We start from the raw sequence: 7500 nt of genomic DNA on the forward strand, positions 1-7500 counted from the left end.
GAAGAAGAAAAACAAAGAAAAGAAAAAAAAAAGAAAATAAAGAAAACGTTTTCGTACGATCGAAAGCATTTCGTTAGAAAATTAAATGCGATTATATCGATTTTAAAAGAATAATTTTGATTGAAATAATAATAGAGCCTTGTACGAAGGAAACTTTTCTTTTTTTTTTTTTTTTTCGTCGTCTCTCACCGTTTCCTCCCTCTTTCGTCCTATCCCATTCCCACCCCCCTCCCCCGCATCCTGACGTAACAATTTCGTATCTCACGAAAATTATTTCGATGGCTAAGGGATGGCTCGTGGATGAAACTTCTGTTCGACGTTTTGGTCTTAATGTATTCTGTAACTAGATGGTAACGAGGTGCGATAACATTGAACACATTCTAAGAGACAGTGGCATTCGTGACGACGTTTCTACAAGGAAGATGTAACGCCTTGGAACGAAGGGTTACAGACGGACTCCATGTTTTCCTTGATGTCTGTCTCATACCCGTAGTTATGCACGTAAGTACGTATCATAAATGTAATATAGATGAGAATAGTAAAATCGGTTGGTATGTAAATAAGGGTATGAGATTGGTAGAATTTTGAGAAAGGGGAGAAAAAAAAAGTTTATTCGAACTTATAAAAATATTTGGCGAGTCACGCGATTATTCTTTTCTGTTTTTCTTTTCTTTTCTTTTTTTTTCTTTTTTTTTTTTTTTTTTTTTCTTCTTTTTTTTGTTCAGACTCGCACATATAACAATAACGTATATTTTAATTCGTTATATGGGATTTCATAAAACGAAAGAACAAATTTTCCTATCGTCGATCTATCACGATCGGGTTTATTTGTCGATTAAAATATTCCCTATGTGGGGAGTGGTAAATTCAGAACGATTTAAATGCAAATGAAATTTTGCCCTCGAATACTAATCCAGAGAATGATCGATTATGGGCTTCATTTGATATTTCAATCTCGTTCTGCGTACGCGTATTCGATCCCTCAGGCATATATATTGTTCGTTTCCGACGCTTCGACTAGTTCGCGTCGTTTGGAAAGTCACGTTTCCACTCTCAGTGGCCACATCCTCTCTCCTTCTCTCTCTCTCTCTCTCTCTCTCTCTCTCTCTCTCTCCCTTCCTCACTCTTTCTCTTTCTCTTTCTGTCTCTGTCTCTCTCAGGGACGAAAAACTTGGCGAAGCCAAGAGACGGTGGAGAGTGGTGGGGGATAGGGGTAAAGGTAGGGGTAGGGATAGGAATTGGGATTGGGGTTGGGATGGGGGTTGGGATTGGCTTGGGGTTGGAATAGTAGCTAACAAATTCGCGGATGTCGCGAACGTCGCGAAACGCAAATTGGAAGGAAGATAAATAAAAGCGTAACGCGAATGTGTATTCCGTCGTATATAGTACTCTCTCATCAGGAGCGTCAACAGTGGTTAAGTCGACGTTTGCGTTTGAAAAAGCTTTGCCGATGGGAAGTTAGCAAACGCCTGTAGAAAATGGTTTTATCACTTTGCCGTAAACAAAATGTTTTCTTTAGCTACCCTTTCGAGGGGATCCAAAAATCTTTCGACTTATTTGTTATGGTGTCGTGTAAAAAAAAAAAAAAAGAAAATATATATATATATATACATATATATATCTTTATTTATTAAGAAGTTACTTTTAGAGTTTGCGAATGGACTGCTAGTATTCTAGTGTCCTAGGGGTATCTTTAATTTGTTGGTTATAAGAGCGGGCGCGAGAGAGAGAGAGAGAGAGAGAGAAACTCGAGAGAAGAAGGGATAAAGGGATAGGGCAAAAGGTCATGGCTGCTGTCTCTGTTCTCTTTCTTTCTTTTGGATCTCCTTATAAATCTCGAAAGCATTGCGAGTAGGAGGTCGTTCTTCGCAAGAAGTAAGCTCGACACGTAAGGGTCTGCACGTTGAAATGTGGGTTACAGTCTCATAAGTAGAGCCCAGCCGCGAGTCGTAGTCGTATTAGTGCGCCCAGGGGCGAACGTGAAGGATCGTTCAGGAGAGGAGAAGAGAGAAGAGAGAAGAGAGAATTGAGAGGAGGAATGGAGATGGAGGAAGAGAGAAGTAGAAAGGAAGGAGGAAAAGGATAGCTTCGAAGCAGTTGTATACCCAGAGGCTGCTCCGTTGGTACCACTCCTACTGCTACCATCGTCGCCATTGCTACGGAGGACGACGATGACGATGAGGAAGAGGAAGAGCACGAGGATGGCGATAGGGACGACGACGACGAGGATGACGACGACGACGACGACGACGACGACGACGACGACGACGACGAAGAGATCGCTAGAATGAGAATGGAAATGGAAATGGCAATGCCGTCACACTGCGCTATTGCTCTCTCTCTCTCTCTCTCTCTCTCTCTCTCTCTCTCTCTCTCTCTCTTCCCCTCTTTGTATGTGTACGTACGTTTTACACATCTATATGTCTTTATACTTATATGTATCTTTGACTTTGTCCTATGTATGTATACATACATTTATATATGTATCTTTATCTGTATGTAGGATATCAGGGACACGACGACGACAGCGTCTACCGACTGGAGCCACGCTGTCGCTCCCACTGGCATCGATCCACCCCTCTCCGTACGACTTTTTGCAACGTCTCGTCGAAGAGATAGAGAAGAGAGAAGCGAGAGAGAGTGAGAGAGAGAGAGAGAGAGAGAGAAACGGAGATATAGGGAGGCAACAGCAGCAGTAGCAATAGTAACAACAGCAGTAGCTTTCGTAGGGCCTTCGGTCGTTTCGTCGAGAGAGTCCCTTTCAACCTTCGAACTGCTCCTGTATGGTTTGTCCGTGGCTTTTTCTCTCTCTCTCTCTCTCTCTCTCTCTCTCTCTATCATTCTCTTCACTTACTCCTTCTGGACAGCAGCCCGTGCGATAAAATAGTTGGGAAGCTGGTGGTACCCTCGTATCCGCGTGGATGCATACTCGAAACTCGTTAGCGTGGCCCGAGATTAAGGGTGGTTTCGTTAGATTCAATTTGCGTGTGATGAAGCGAGAATCTATTTCTTCCTATCCTCTACGTACGAAGAAATCTTTTGGTTCTTTGTAAAAACAAACAAAGAAAAAAAAAGAGAGAGGGAGAGGGAGGAAAAAGAAGAAAAAAAGAAAAAAGTAATTAAAATTTCGTCGCAGGTGTTGTGGGGAAAAATAATAAGAGGATGACATTTTTCCTTTCGTTATTTAGAAACGAAAGTTATCAAATGAAAAAAGAGGAAAGAAAAAAGAAAAAGAAAAGGGGAAGAAAAAGGACAAGATTCATCAATGGCACACTAACAGATATTTCCTTCAAATACTTCGAATTATTTAAGTAAGGGTATTTTATAAAAATAGTTTTATAAGTGGAGCACCTAAAATGAAAGGTGTGTATACATATATACATACATACATACATACATACATACATATATATATATATATATATATACACACCTGTATCCGGGTACCAGTTCCGTGACATTTTTCCACGTGTACATATTTCTTTGCGATGGCATTTAACGGGTGGTAGCAAGTAGAATGTTTAGAATGCTTCTCAGCGAGAGCGATGTTAAAGGCGTAGTTGAAGGAATTATGCGTTTCCGTGCTGAGCTCGTACACGTAGGAGCTTATAACTTTCGACAAAAGGGACAAGTATTTTTCCCTCGACAAAAACTTTTGCTGGACAATTAATCGAAAAACGATCGTACTATCTCTCTCTCTCTCTCTCTCTCTCTCTCTTTCTCTCTCTTCTTTCAACTTTCTCGTCTAAGGAAATGACGTCTGAACAGTATCGTTGTTATGAAATTGGGTCGGACAACGGTTGAAAAATTGTTCATCCGAGTTCTCGTTGCTCGATTTTGAATGCAACTATTTACTTATGCATGTATTTTAAAACATTCATAACGTGGATAGAGAGAAAGAGAGTCGCTTTAAAATCGTTTTTTCCATTCCGGCTTGCTCGAGAGACAGAGAGACGGAGACAGAGAGAAAGAGAAAGAGAGAGAGAGAGAGAGAGAGAGAGAGAGAGAGAAAGAAAGAGAGAAAGAGAGAAAGAACATAGATAAAAATAACGAGTGTGGTGTGTGAGTACAAAACGCAGGCCATAACTATCGGACGCGCGCGATCCGTTGAATCCAAAATTCGCGCCGCTTATGTTTCGCGGGTGGTCGTTAGTACAAACTACGTTCTTCGTCTTCCCCTATTTTTTCCCCCCTCTCTTTCTTTCTCTCTCTCTCTCTCTCTCTCTCTTTCTCTTTTTCTTTCTCCTTTGCGTCTAGCTTTCTCGCTTCATTCTGCTTAAAAACGTCGTACGTTCTCTTTAGGAAGAACCAAGAGAAAATTTACATCTCTGCGAGCGATAAAAATTCGCTGGATCTCGACTACCGGCGGCACTCCATTTTACTCGAAAGGGATGATTTGTCGCTGGAGAAGTACTTCCTTAGAAAGAGAGAAAGAGAGAGAGAGAGAGAGAGAAAGAAAGAGAGAACTTGGAATTAGTCGAGGCATGACCACCTCGTGCCAACTTTTTTCTCGACATCTTTTTCTAAATATTCTTTTTTTTTATTCTCATCAAGGAGGTTAAACGTAGTTTCGTTATTCTCAAACAAGAATATAATACTAGTATAAATATATATGTATATATATATATATATGTATTATAGAGTAGTAATTATATACAATTGTTTTACATTTGCTATACTATCAATATATAATTACCTGTTCTATATTCTCCTACTACTACTACTACTACGATAATATATTCGGTAGGTATTAACTACTCTAATATAATAATAGTAGCAGTAGTAGTAGTAGTAGTGGTAGTAGTAGTATATATTTAGTTAAGTTAGTTACCAACATATATAGAGTATACATATATATTAGTTTAGAGAATAGTATAATAAGCTGATTAAGATGATAACTTTGACAGTAAATTTGCATCTTTTAATTTGCTTTTGTTTTTTCATATATATATATATATATATATATATATATATATATATATACATACATACATATATATATGTGTGTGTGTGTGTGTGTGTGTCCGTTACAAAGGGAATATGATATAGAGGTTGATGAAAAAGCACTCGCGGTGGTTACTAGCGTGTCGACTTATGCCTTTAGTAGAGTAGCACAGTTAGTACTGAACGTGACCTTTACAAGAGGAATCTCTCGCCCCCTTGTACCTGTGTGTTACGAGTGACATCATGAGTCAGCTACGTTAATTAGCGAATTCAAGTGGCTTGCCCGGTGCACTAAGTGGATCTACAGTTTTTGAAGAAGAAGAGTAGCTGAGACAACGGTAAATGCTTTCAATGCAAAAAGGAGCTCCTTTATTACCTGTCTACTTTAATAACGAAGCGAACCGTCGACAATCGGCTGCCTGGGTCTTTAACCTCGCCAACTGCTCCAAATGCACTATCTCCTTGTGATATCATTATTTGTATCTATTTTTTTCTCTCTTATCTCTCTCTTTCTCTCTCTCTCTCTCTCTTTCCTCTCTGTTCCTCGTTTTCTTTCTTTACCATATCCTTTTCCTCTTTTCGCAATCATCAAAGAAGCAAAAACTTCTTTGATCGTTTTACCTCAGTGATTTCCTTTCTCTTTTTTCTTCTTGTTCCCTTCATTTTGTCCTCCTTTTTGTTTTTCTCTTTTTTCCCTTCCTTCCATCCTTCCTACCTTCTTTCTTTCTTTCTTTCTTTCTTTCTTTCTTTCTTTCCTACTTACTTCTGTTTTTGTTTATGTTTTCGTTCGGGTTTTTTTTTTTTTTTTTTATTTCCTTGCTTTTCTCTTACCCCTTGTGCTTCTTCGCAATTGATAAAACAAATTCGTCTCTCATTTTAACAAAATAATTAATTGACGATACGCGTAAATACAAATGGAATTTTGTTAGGGTCGAGTGATGATAATGGTGGTGATTAAATATGTACGTAATTATATAAAAAAGATCTCGCTAATAGGGATTAAACGAATAATAAGATTCTATTAAGCTCTCAAAGTAAAAGTCGTGGGAAGAAAAAGAAGAAGAAGAAGAAGAAGAGGAAAAGTTTTTTCTCAAATCTTGTTCCACTCCTTCTTCCCTCTCTTTCTCTCTCTCTCTCTCTCTCTCTCTCTCTCTCTCTCGCACGTGTGTAAGGAAACTTTTGTCATCTTTAATGTAATCATCATTCGTGAAAATTTACATAGCCGAGTAATCCGCTCGTTTTCGCCGGAAATGCCCCCACGGGAGAAAACGTTGTCTAGTACAACAGAGTATGAACGAGATAGAGATTCAAACAGATAGACAGACAGACACAGAAGAGAGAGATAAAGATAGATAGAGAGAAAGAGAGAGAGAGAGAGAGAGAGAGATAGTATACAATGAACAATAGGCTCCTCCGATGTGTGTATACATATATATATATATATATATGTACATAGGTTTAGAAACGAAGAGAGACACGTGAACTTTCGCCTTGTGCATTCATAGGAACCGTACATGCGGCAGGACGTTCACGTCGAGACACCGACGTTGTCGACGACGACTACTACGACTACGACGACTACGACGACGACGATGACGACGACGACGAAGACGACGACGAGAACGACGAAGCAAACACGAGATCCACGCACACCGCACATAATGTCGCCGTTTATGCCGCGCACGTGGAAGAGCAGCTGCATTTTAAAATGACGCCATTTTTCTTTAGAGATTTATCATAAGGAAGAAAGAGAAAAAGAAAGAGAAAGAGAGAGAGAGAGAGAGAGAGAGAGAGAGAGAAAGAACGTTACAGTTTTCTTACACTCCTACATTCTTTTTATTCTCTTTTAATGCTCTCTCGGAATCACCTTTTTTTTTTATTAGTTCTTAACCTTTATTCAATCTTTATTTTTATTTATTTATTTATTTACTTTTGTTTTATTTTGTTTTGTTTCGTTTTTATTATTATCAACGTAAACGTGACATAAAAGATATTTATTGAAGACAAGCACGAAAGATAATATTAGATATGATATAGAGAAAGAGTCAGAGAATAGATATATATATATATATTATATTATATATATATATTTATTTATTTATTTATTTTAAAAATATCTCTTGTTGTAAATATTCGATTTCGAAGTACTTTCAATGACTATTTCGTCGATAAATTCAAAATCTAAAAGAAGAAAATGTTGAAAACGTCAAGATTTTCTTATATATATTCTTGGCGAGAAATTTTTTTTCACGTTGCCGTCGCTCAAAGATGATCGTTCTCGTTCGAAGATCGTCTCGAAAAGAAAAAGAAAGAAAAAAAGAAAGAAAGAGAACGAGCAGAAACTAAAAGAGAAAGAAAGAAAGATAGAGATAGATAGATAGATACATAGAGAAAATGAGAGAGAGAGAGAAAGAGAGAGAGAGAGAGAGTCTGCGAATTTTCCACGCTTCCGGCTGAATCGTAAAGTTTTATCTTGCTCCATGGCGGGCCAGTGCGGAAGGGAACACCGTTTTCTTCTCTTTTGGACCTGCTTTCATATATATGTATATAGATAGT

The sequence above is a fragment of the Vespa velutina genome, chromosome 2 (genome assembly GCF_912470025.1).
Source record: "Vespa velutina chromosome 2, iVesVel2.1, whole genome shotgun sequence".
Taxonomy (NCBI): Eukaryota; Metazoa; Arthropoda; class Insecta; order Hymenoptera; family Vespidae; genus Vespa; species Vespa velutina.